Raw genomic sequence first — 11,522 nt, forward strand, 5'->3', positions numbered from 1 at the left:
TAACACAACATTAACTGCCAAAGAGCTGGAAATGCATTATCAGCCCGCCCCAAAGCTTGGATTGCTTCCCTCATAAATAAGATCATTATACGAGTGGTAATCCCATTAAATAGATCATTTTACAAATATCTAAATCCAATTAATAAAGTGTTTTCAGAGGGGGTGCAGCAAACACTGCCTTTTAGAGAGCTGACATGCTGTGACTCCAGTTCTTTGTTCCTCACTCCCTTAGTAGCAAGGGTGATATTAATAAATACAACCGCGAGCCTGATTCACTCTTTGAAAGAAAATTGGGATTCAGTTCTTACTTGTTTTGGTAGAATAAAAAATTAAGCAAAAATGCTATGTTTATCAAATAAAAATATTTAAATATTTAAAGTTATTTTACTCTGGGTTCATAGAATCTCTTCACAAAAATAACTTTTTTCCCACCTTTCACTCTGACACGTATTGCGCTTGCTTGCATAATGTGCTTATAAAATGTCCTTATGCTGTAATCCTATAAAAATCCCTAGCTGGACTGAGCCACATGAGCTAAAAGCTTTTAAATGATTGCCAGATGGTTTAACAAATTAACCATTTATGGAATTAATCCAAACTAGTTTCCTAAATCATTACCATAACTCATCAGAGGAAGTGCCCTCCAAGTGCCCTTTAACTTCTGGACGTGCGTTCCTGATCATGTCACTTTCTCCGGACCATTAGCCAGAATATTAGAAAGACAGAAAACTGTTTTACTAATTAATTGCCCTTGCATAAACTAACCATCTGTGAGCAGAAGGGGCATTATAATCCTAAAGTAGATGCCCCTCAAGTGCTTGTGTTTGTTCCACTGAACTAATAAAGTGCATAATCCGATAAAGGATGATATCCTAAGCTTTGATTGCGCCTGAAGTGGTTGTTTTACCTTTGTGGAAAGTGCGTCTGGCATGGTAAGAATGTTTTCGTATCTTTTCATGGTTTTTAATTGCCAGCTGAAGCTGTTAGGAAAACACTGCTGTGGTTAAATGAATTAGAAAACACTGCCCCTGGGTGATGTTAACACGTCGCACTCTCTCATCCAAAGCGTATGTAAGGCAGCTGCCATTGAATGATCTATGTGTCATTTATATGACTGTTTATGGTACAGAGTGGAGGAGACCACAGCTCTGATTATGGTTTTGAACGTGTCTTTCACTATCTAGATAATTCTTTTGTCTAGGGGGCTCATTTTAAAAACTCTGAGATGATTTAAGTCACACTGGCAACAGTTTCTGTTGCACTTCAACCTGTCAGAGAAATCCCAAAGCCAAACATATGTCTGTATCTGCACATGTGATATCATTAGAGTGAAATGCTTTTTTTAATTCTGGAAAGCTCCATGTGTTCAGAGAGGGAGGGAGCAGCTTTTAGCACTGCAGCAGACCACAACTCAGCATCCTAATGACAGCATCATTAGAAGTATCATAGCAGTAATTATTCTCTTCATCTGAGGGCAAGCCTACAAAGAGGGGCTGGTGAAAAATTGAGCCTGAGGTTGAGACCAGTCTCCCCCTCTTCCACCCTGCTTTCCCCTGTCTAATCTGTCTTTTTCTAATGAAGAGAAGGAAAGCGAGAACAGTTGAAAGAAAGAGATGTCAAGATTGAGGTCGGCCGCCCCCCTCGCAGGGTCAAACTCGAGGGGTTAATACCTGGTGTCCGACACTGCACATAAACTCCGCTGAGCTCATCACACTAATTAAACAGACACACATCCTCTCGGAGCTCCGATGGCCAATCGCTGCCAGCTAAAAAAGCAGTCCATTCATGGAGGTTGGCAGGGTGTGCATGTGGGGTGGGCTAGGGAAATGCTACCTGCCCTTCCTCAGTTTGATTAATGTGAAGAACAATGGAGCTCTTGTGGCCCGCCAGCCTCACTCCACTTGGTTCTGGTTCACCGCTCGAGGAGAGGGGACTGCATGTTCCAAACTCGTACCCCCAGACGAACCACCACCTAGCCTAACAACTTCTCGACGATGGCTGTCTCCTCAACACCCATCTCTTCGTCCTCTGGCTGGTCATGTCAAAATACAGTCCAAACAAAAGCACAATTTTTCAGAATGTGCGTCATTAAAATAATGCAAACAAAATATATCTTCACTGACCTACAGTTACATACACTTTCTGTAGGTTGTTTGTCCTTTGTTTTTCTATTCATCTCAAAGAAACTTACTCTGAAGTAAAATCAAATCTCTTCCTTTTGTGCCACAAGTTTTTCTATGCAAAAAAACCTCCAATTCATGCTGCAGCTGATTCATGATTGTTAAAGCAGTCGTGCCAGAGAGCACCAAAATGGACATTTATTTATATAAAAATGTCATGGATTATTTCTTTAATGTCTTATTGTTTGTCTTTCCACAGACTTCTACAACTCTTAAATGGATGCATCACTTGCAAGTTAAGAGAAGTCAAGCGCTTTGTTTTGATGTTTCCACAGTGTATTAAACTACTGTTTAGTGGATGCCTGATCCAAGTTTTATCCAGTATATCTGGCCATCTTTCTTTCTAGCTGTTGGCATGAAGAGTAACAGACAGCCAACAATTACGTTCAAGGGATAAAGACATCAACGTCATCTCTCTGAGGGAGTGACAGCATAATGTTACGAGTGTCAAAACTTGGGTGACATAATTAATTGCAGCACTCTCTGAACTCACAAAGACTTGTAGAGCTTTACCGATACTTTGCCAATACTCCCTGCTTCAGCTTTATCAAAACAGGGAGACAAATTGAGCCACCTGCATGTCTCCAAAGCTTGACAACTCATCTCAATTGCAAATTGCAAGCATTTTACCCCCCCTACAAAGAAGTCCGTAGAGGCTAGCAAGCTTCTCAGCAGCCAAGGCTTGATAGGTCTTCATGTGGCTACGTGACACTTTGAAAACAGTGGAGACATTCCATCATTCTGGAGGCTGGAAAAAGCACATGCAAAGTCCTAATGATGATAGTCCATATGGCCAAGAGCACAGTATTGGTCACACACTCTGAAATGTTTGGAGAAGTGCTTCACAATTATTTGCAGAGAACATATATTTGAAAAACAAACCATGACTAGTGCGCTTAAAGGCATACAGTGAGGATTATGAACTCAGGCATGTTGGTTTTCTGTAACATAAGGTTTATATAAAATTAGATTTTTTTTGTCTTAGTAAAGCTGGTGACAAGCACACGTATATACAGACTGAAGGATTTTATTCATCAGTTGAGAAAGTTACATAGAACAGTATTTTTCGCATATAGGTAAAGCAGGCTATAGAGTACTGACATTGACTTTTAATTACATTTATTTTCAAAGGATAATATTATCTCATCAGTAAGTTAACTTAAATGTGAATAAGCACATATTAATTGAGAATTAATGTGAATGGAAGTGAAATTGCTGTATGTCTGGTATGTTCACACAGAAAATGGTTATCACTGGGAATTGTGCTGATGGGACTGTAGATGTAGATTACAAAAAAGAGAAAAAGAAGAAGACAGAGAGGGAATGAGGCGAGTGAAAGATATTTCAATTCCTTTCATTAAAACTTACTACTTTGTATTTTATGGTATTGTAATCCTCTCTATGAGCAATTTTGTAATAGCATAAACCATTATTTATCTCAGATTAATTAGATTAAAGACCTTTTAAATCTCGTCTCGTGCAGAACGCCCATGGAGCTTCTCTTTTCACAGCGAAGAAAAACCAATAGATCTTTCCTGCCGATCACTTTTTTGTAGATTAGAGGATTGTTATTAATTGGTCAATTGGCTAATTGTTCTTTTTCTTAATTAGTCACCGCAGAGGAATAACAGGCTTTGTTCGGTGACCCTCATTTACAGTAATGTGCTCGTCACATTAGCAGGGATTCACAGACATGCAAGCCACATGCAAGCCAAAATCTAAATGATGTGCAGAAATACATAGTTGTATTGTGAATTTGGAAGATCCCAAACAATCCATAGCATAAATCTTATCACCCACTGGCTATGTAATGAAATTAAAGGTAGTATACTGCATTGGAATCACACTAATCTTGTGCATAGGGAGAGGACAAAGCAACATCTATATTTGTCTAAGACAAGCTGTAAGAACATTATTTGCAGAAAAATGCCCACTCTCCAAGATGAGGAAAGGTTGCACATGTTTACATTCATACCTGGGACTGCCTGGTATTCAAACTGGTATGCATAGTAAGAAGAAAGTAAAGGGTAGAAACGTAGAGAAGCACTGATGTTGTCAGTGTTGAAGCTGCTTGAACTATACTGTTTATAAAGACACAGTACTGCTACATATTGCAAATCTGCAATTAACAACAAACACACAAAAGGACAAAAATCATATCTTCCTTGGTAGCAGTATACAGAGCCTTACATTTTGTTCCTCCCAATACTGTCTGTAATAATCCAAATAAAGGAGGTACATATTGTTAAGTCCCTTTCGCTGTTGGGTCTTCACTGGTGGTTCCTGCATGATTTACGCCCAGTGCCCCTTCAGAGACTGGAGTATTTCCATCTCCACAAGCACAGCAAATTTGAGGCAATTCCTCTTTCCATAAACTACAAGTGGTCAGCATAATGGCTTTAGTGGTGACCAAAATCTAATTATTTCCAAATTACTACCATAGGCACTATTACCATGAGAAATGCACAGGAGATCTGCGATGGAATCTGACAACATTCCCCAAGTGAGGTAAGCAGGGGAAATGTTAAATAAAGTGGGCCTTGGCCACTGGCTTCAGTCCCTGGCTCATCTAGGTGAGCATGGGCAGGGAAAGAGTCACAAAACAACATCTGTCTAACTGCCCCCTCATGCAGCATGTTAACCAGGGTAAAAATGCTGTGCAAGCCTACCTGATAACAGTCATAATTGGTAATAACATTAAAAAGGACTAATCAAAAGCACTTCTCTGGAGAATTAAAGCAATGTGCTCAAAGTATTCAGATGGAAAGAGACAATTACTATCTAAAAGGATCCCAGGGCTGTGATCACTGTGAGAAAGAGTGTCTCATGTTGTACGACAGTTTCAGCACCCTTGTATACTTATTTTATGTCCTCAGCCAACAATCATGCTAACTATCCAACAAAAATCAAACCTCTCATACTGGCCTCAGTTACTGTTTTAAAATAACAAATTACACCTGTCACTTATCTCTGTAAGCAGACAGGAGCGCCCCAACACATCCTAACTGAGATGCTGAAGGTTTGCCTTGAATTCACTAATACTCAGACAGTGGATATGGACATTTAGACCCACATAAAATGACAAATTAAAAATGTAAATAAATTAAAAGTGTTTGGCTTTTTTGCCTCTCTTGCCCATAATAGATGGCAGATCTTAGTGTGTTACTAAGTTTGACTTGAGATCTTGGTGCTCATGTTCAAAATTTGCATTTTGCTCTCTCTAAGCACAATTTGGTGGCATCAGTATACAAAGAGGTTTAGCATAGCTCTATTAAACAAAGCTCTTTTTATAAATACATTTTGGTTTTCCATCTCAAATGTAATACTTTTACAATAAGTTGTTTAACTTAAAAATACTGAGATGACATGTCACCAATGACATCCAACTGAACTGAAGGTGGTGGCAGGCAAAACTGATGTTAATTTTCTGAAATGTCTACCTAAGCCCAAAAACAACAAGTGGGCTGAATCCTGAGTCACTTCAGTAACAGGTTAATACTTTCTATTAGTACAGCGTATGATGATGTCACATCCTCCTGGCTGTGGCTCCTACTGTAAAACTGTCCACTGCCATCATCTGTAAGATGACCAGAGAGCGCAGCTCAACAAGGAGCTCTGTATGAGAGACCATGAAGCCAGACACTCAAAGACATTGGCAGACTTTGCTGAGCTCAGCCCAAATGTACAACACGCTCCCCTCAAACCTGGGCTTGTTTAGCTGCTGGCACCCGAAGGCATCAGTCAGATGTATGCCAGCTGAGCTGAAATGTGCCCACAGAGTACACACTGCAGCATCACTACCAGCACTCGTGCCCTCACCTTGTCTACCTTGGCACTTTTTGAGTTTGATGGGAAAAAAATGGCCCAGTACAAACGACAAGTCAAGTGCCAGACAGCATATTTATACATCTTAATTAGCAATAATGAAGCCCAGTACCTGCCAACGATCTGATGCCAGTGGTTACTGTGTCATGTTGACTAGAGTGTGTGTCTGTTGTTTGCCTTCTACTTACATGAGAATTGCACAAATAAAATAGTTGAAAGGATCCTGTGTTTTACTAAAACCATTAGATCAGATAACAAACATGTAATGATTATGAATCTTTAAACGCAGGTAACTTGAGAATGAAAATGTTTAGTTTGAATGAGCCTTTTACATCTCTTAATGATAACTAAGCTTATATCTAGTGAAAGGTAAAACCTGCAGGCTGCAGCATGCCTCAGATTTACAGAAGATTATGAATGAGCAGGAGATAATTATTAGTTTCTCTCACAGTTTGTCATGTAACAGATCATTCATTTCAAAGGACCTGTCAGGACATGGTGAATGACTACAGCAGATTCTCATGATGTTTTGTTTCAGGTCCCCATGATTTGAGGCCGTGTTTGGATGCAAACATGTTTAGATCTGTCCTCAGTGATAAGTTTTAGCCCTGCACAGTGAGACATTCTTTATGAAGGTAATGGAAACGAGTTGCATGGATTTTTTTTACCGTGAAATAGGCTACAGCCATCCTCCTGACGTCTGGATTTATGGCCTGGTAATTCCCCTCTGGAGTAATTTGGCTGGTACATCTGCAGCTTAGCAGCATTCCAGCAGAGCTCTCCTGTGCTGTGAAGTCAGGAGATGACTGATTGATTGATTGTATTACTCTAGTTTTAACATGGCTTTACTGAGCTATTGCAGTGAAGTTCTAATGTGATCTATCCACTGCAAACTACAACCGCTCTTGACGTAAGCAGTGAGCAGCATGCCTACTGCTGGGTTATTCTGCAACAGTGATCACAAACCATAGTTAAAAAGTGAACTTTGCATAATAACCACAAAAGTAACAATACACACATTTACTTTTTTTTTTTTTTAGATAAGAGGAAATTCAACCTACTTCCTCACAGACAGAAATACTTAGGATGTGTAACCAGTTTAATCCAGAACCATTATTAACACAGTGTCAGGCAATCTCTTGCTTTAGCGTGATTCTATGTAATTCTTCATTGTTAATAATACCAAAATGAGATTATCGGTTAGAATTTTCGCTGCTGTCACACTAGTGATCTCTCTACAAGCTCTTTGTGGTGCCAATTACAGGCTAAGAATGACTAAATGCAAACCTATGGTCTGTTGACAGCTCATGTTTCCTAGCTTTTAGGTGATAAGTCCCAGGCACGTGCTGCCCAGACAGTGATAATGAGACCAGTCGCTCACCAGCTTGCTGAGAAAACACTGTGGTCCTACGACTTCGACTTCGACTCCAGCCAGGCCTGGAAAGAGCACGATACATTCAAGTCTTACAGAGGGTCCAATACAAACCTGACATGAGTCAAAGTGAAATTACTGGATAAAAACCTACTATTCTTTAATGTTTACTAAACTAAAAGTAATGAGTGTGTCATGTGTTGTGTCATAAAAATGTTAAAGTATTTATTTATTTATTTATTTTTGTTAGTCATGCCATTTTTCCAAGTGTTACCTCACTTCATTAATTTTGTTTTAGCCACTAACTTGCTAGCAAATTAGCATAATACAGTATAGCTAGCAAGCTGGCAACAGGTACTAGCAACTATACTAACTTAGCTTTGCTAGCCTAAACAAAAGAAATGAAAAGTGTGTCCATTAACCACTGTTAAAGTTACTGCTTGTAATCCTCTAGCCTCTATCCAATTAAGCACAGAAATAACATGGGCAATTCACATTTCACTGTAATTAAAGTTATGTTAGCTAGCTTTGTAGGATAATATAATGAAAAATGTCAATCGGTCTTTGTCAGGTGACGTAACGCTTGCGACAGCCGCAGTGTATCGTGACAGCACTTACAGCAGAATTAACTTAGCTAACTATGGCTGGTTGGCGAGCCAGCAAAATGCATAGCCTATAAAAACAATATAGCTGGCTATCAGCTAGTTAGCGAACAGATAGATGACAGCTAGCATTAATGTTAGCATGTTGGCAACATTACCTTACCTTAATATTTCCGCCAGTTGTTAACGTTATACGGTTTTGATGTAAAATTTGCGTCTGTCATTTTGCAGTACTGATATAGTATGGTATTGATAACTAAACGTTAATTGCTTTTAGACATCTAGCGTTTTACTTTTTATGTGCAATAACGTTAGGTAGCTAACGTAACATTATGTAGCTAACGTTAGCAACAGTAGAATGTTAGCTAATTCGGCAAATAGGATACAAATAGCCATAACAGAATAAATAATGTTAACTGACACCATAAAAAATATTGTTTGTGGGGTGGCTTGGTGGATGGAGCGGGCGCCCCATGTGCAGGGCTGTTGCCGTGGCGGCCCGGGTTCGGGTCCAGCCTGTGGCCCTTGGCTGCGTGTCGTCTCTCACTCCCCCTTTCAGGCTTGACTGTCCTGTCAATTAGAGGCAAAATGCCCAAAAAATATCTTTAAAAAAAATATATATATATTGTTTGTAACCACTACAACCCAAACAAATACTAACTAAAATACCCGAAGGAGGGTTAATTGTTAAATGTTATGTAGGATGAACACAACCTGACTTGAGGTCTGAGCTTATACCTGAGTTGTGGCCACTTTATACGTCACCTAAAATTGTCACAGATGTGTTATTTCATTTATTAAAATCTAAAATTCATATGTGGGAATTCATTTTTAAATCTAAAATCCAGATATGGGAAAATAAAAATGAAAAGACCATGCTTCCACTACACATTTTAGAAAACAGAAATGTGGACTTAGTGCTCTCTGTTGACTTTACTTACATATTTTTTAATAAATAAAAACAAAAACATTTTCTTAAGCACCTCATTCACTGGCTTGTCAGATGAACTTGTATTATCTGAGCTCAGTCAGTGTGTTAAAGCAAATTAAGTTTTTTGTAATATTAGTTACAACAACAGTGGATTACTACATTTATACTTTCAAATGGGTAAGGATAATAAAAAAATATTTTTAAGCACAGCATAAACTGTATGCGTGTATTGATATCTCTTTTGCAGCTATGAATTCGAGTCTGTATCCTTCCCCCTTGTTTGCTGTTCGATGTCGACAGATTCCCTGTTTCCTCTGGTTGTCATCTGGCTTTGTTCACCTGATACCAGACGCGTGGCAGCTATCATAGGGAGACAATACCATCAATACAATGCTCAACGCTGGGATCTGCCGCATGTTTGACACCTGATTTATCTCAAGCACCTATTCAGATTAGTTAACTATCCAACAAAGAGTCCTGCACTGGAGGAGTGGGTGGGGTCTGATACTCTGGGGAGTTTGAGGGGTTAACCTTGACATCTGGTCCCCGATCATCCAACAAGTTCAGGCCAGCTGCCCAAATAGGTCTGGTTTTTCCCCTAAAAACACCTCATCCATCTGCTGAATTTCTCCTCATATAAGTTTCTTCATGATTGCCTGAGGCACTTCCATTCACAGACGCGTGCGGGGTGACACTGATCCCTGCTATGACGCCCATCCATATTTAAAGGGGAGTGCAGGTGACCTGTGGGTGGCCCTTTCTGGCACGCTTGGGCTCTCCTGCACCCACAGAATCTTACATAACACGTTTGTCAGATATTTCCTCAAATTACAGCAATATGATATAATGCACAATGAACTAATGGGCTTTAATCTACGAGGCACTCAGATGGCACGTGCCACTGCCATACAAAAGCTGGGATCTGTGAAATTCGATCTGTTGATGAATGTGTAAGGATGACAATGAGGATGCCAATTAGCTTATGAATACAACAGGTGACACCTACATAAAGCCCAATTACACACGTATTTGTGTTCGGGGCCTCCAAAGGCAGACTATAAGTTAACACAGGAAGATAAAAAATTAATAATGATGCACGCTGCCAGTTCTGTCACCAGGCAGAATTATCTTGACATTAACTTAAGAGCATAGCTGCATCTAACTGTAACTGACACTTAAATTTTGCCTCATATAAAGCAACCTTATATTCAGTCATCACAGCTGGTTCTGTCACCTGTGGCATTAAAAGATTATTTCATTAAAAGAATTATCTTGCAAGTAATTTTATATTTTTCTAGTGTCTGTGGTTACCACTGCTATCTTCCACTATCAGCTCAAACGCAGTACTGTGGCGTGCAGTGGCAGCTGCTGCAGCGTTGAGGTGCACCTCTTCAGGGCCTACAAGATTGAGGTGACAGGGGAGGGGTCATGTTTTAACCTGCTTCGTGGCGGGGAAGCAAACCGACCCACAAAAGCATCAGCCAGTAAACAACCTAAGTGTTTCTTGTCCCAAAAGACTTCACACAGTCTTGTTGTACACATAGGCAAATTAGAGTGGAGTTTTAACAAGCAATCTTGCTACTCGGTTGTCAAACGATGCCACTTCTCTCTTTTGCCAGGAAGGCATGGGAATTTCTCCAGAACAAAAGGAAGAAGTGCTTTGAGCAAGAGAGAAAACAAAAGCTTTGACACAAATCAGCACAATTAAAAACACTAATCGTGGTTTAACTGCCAGTGAGATCAGAGTTAATTGAGAGTGGCTTTTAATTTATCCACAAGAATGATAGGACAGGTGTTAAACAAAAGGAACAGCTGAATAGCAATCCACTTTATGGAAGATTTGCATCAGATTTACAATTGCAGAGTTTGATTAACTAAAACATAAGGATGCATATTACACAATTCTAATTTAATTGTGGCTAAAATGTCATTACAGGCTTTTGATCTTTTGGCCAAAAAAAGAAAAGAAAAACAATACAGCAGTTTTCATTTACAGTGAGTTTATTGAAAAGGACAATACAATCTTGCTTGTGTCATTTAAACTACATCCAGTAGCACATTGGAATTTGATCATGATCATGGTGATGATAATGTCTAAAAGTTAATGTTTGAAACTGTACGGAGAATGGGTGAATATTTAAGAAATGCATCACCAAATTTGAATGAATTAGTGCTTGTGTTGGCACTTTATATACAGTCATCATTAACAGCATGATACTGTTATCATAATATACAGTGTACATCTTCTAGCCCCCAGTGTGTTTCCAGAACTACAATAATTAAAAAAAAAAGCCATACATTCTTGTCCCCACACATCCAGGTATGAAAGTCTTGCATATTGGCTATTATGTGAAAATAAACACAAAAAAGCTCACCTAGTTTTTCTGATGAAAGGACATTTGGGAACAACTTACACACTGTACAATTCTGAGTATGTTACAATAAGGTAGTGTGATGACGGGTGATGAAAATCAACCCAATCTAGTGGAATCAATGCATTCTAGATCAGGAAAATGACATAGTTTGGCAATAATATCAAGTGTTACATTATCAAAACATGTGAGTGACATGCAGAAATGACAAGAATCCAAACACTCCCATTTACTTATTAC

Source organism: Epinephelus fuscoguttatus, linkage group LG16 (genome assembly GCF_011397635.1).
Source record: "Epinephelus fuscoguttatus linkage group LG16, E.fuscoguttatus.final_Chr_v1".
In the NCBI taxonomy this organism is placed as follows: domain Eukaryota; kingdom Metazoa; phylum Chordata; class Actinopteri; order Perciformes; family Serranidae; genus Epinephelus; species Epinephelus fuscoguttatus.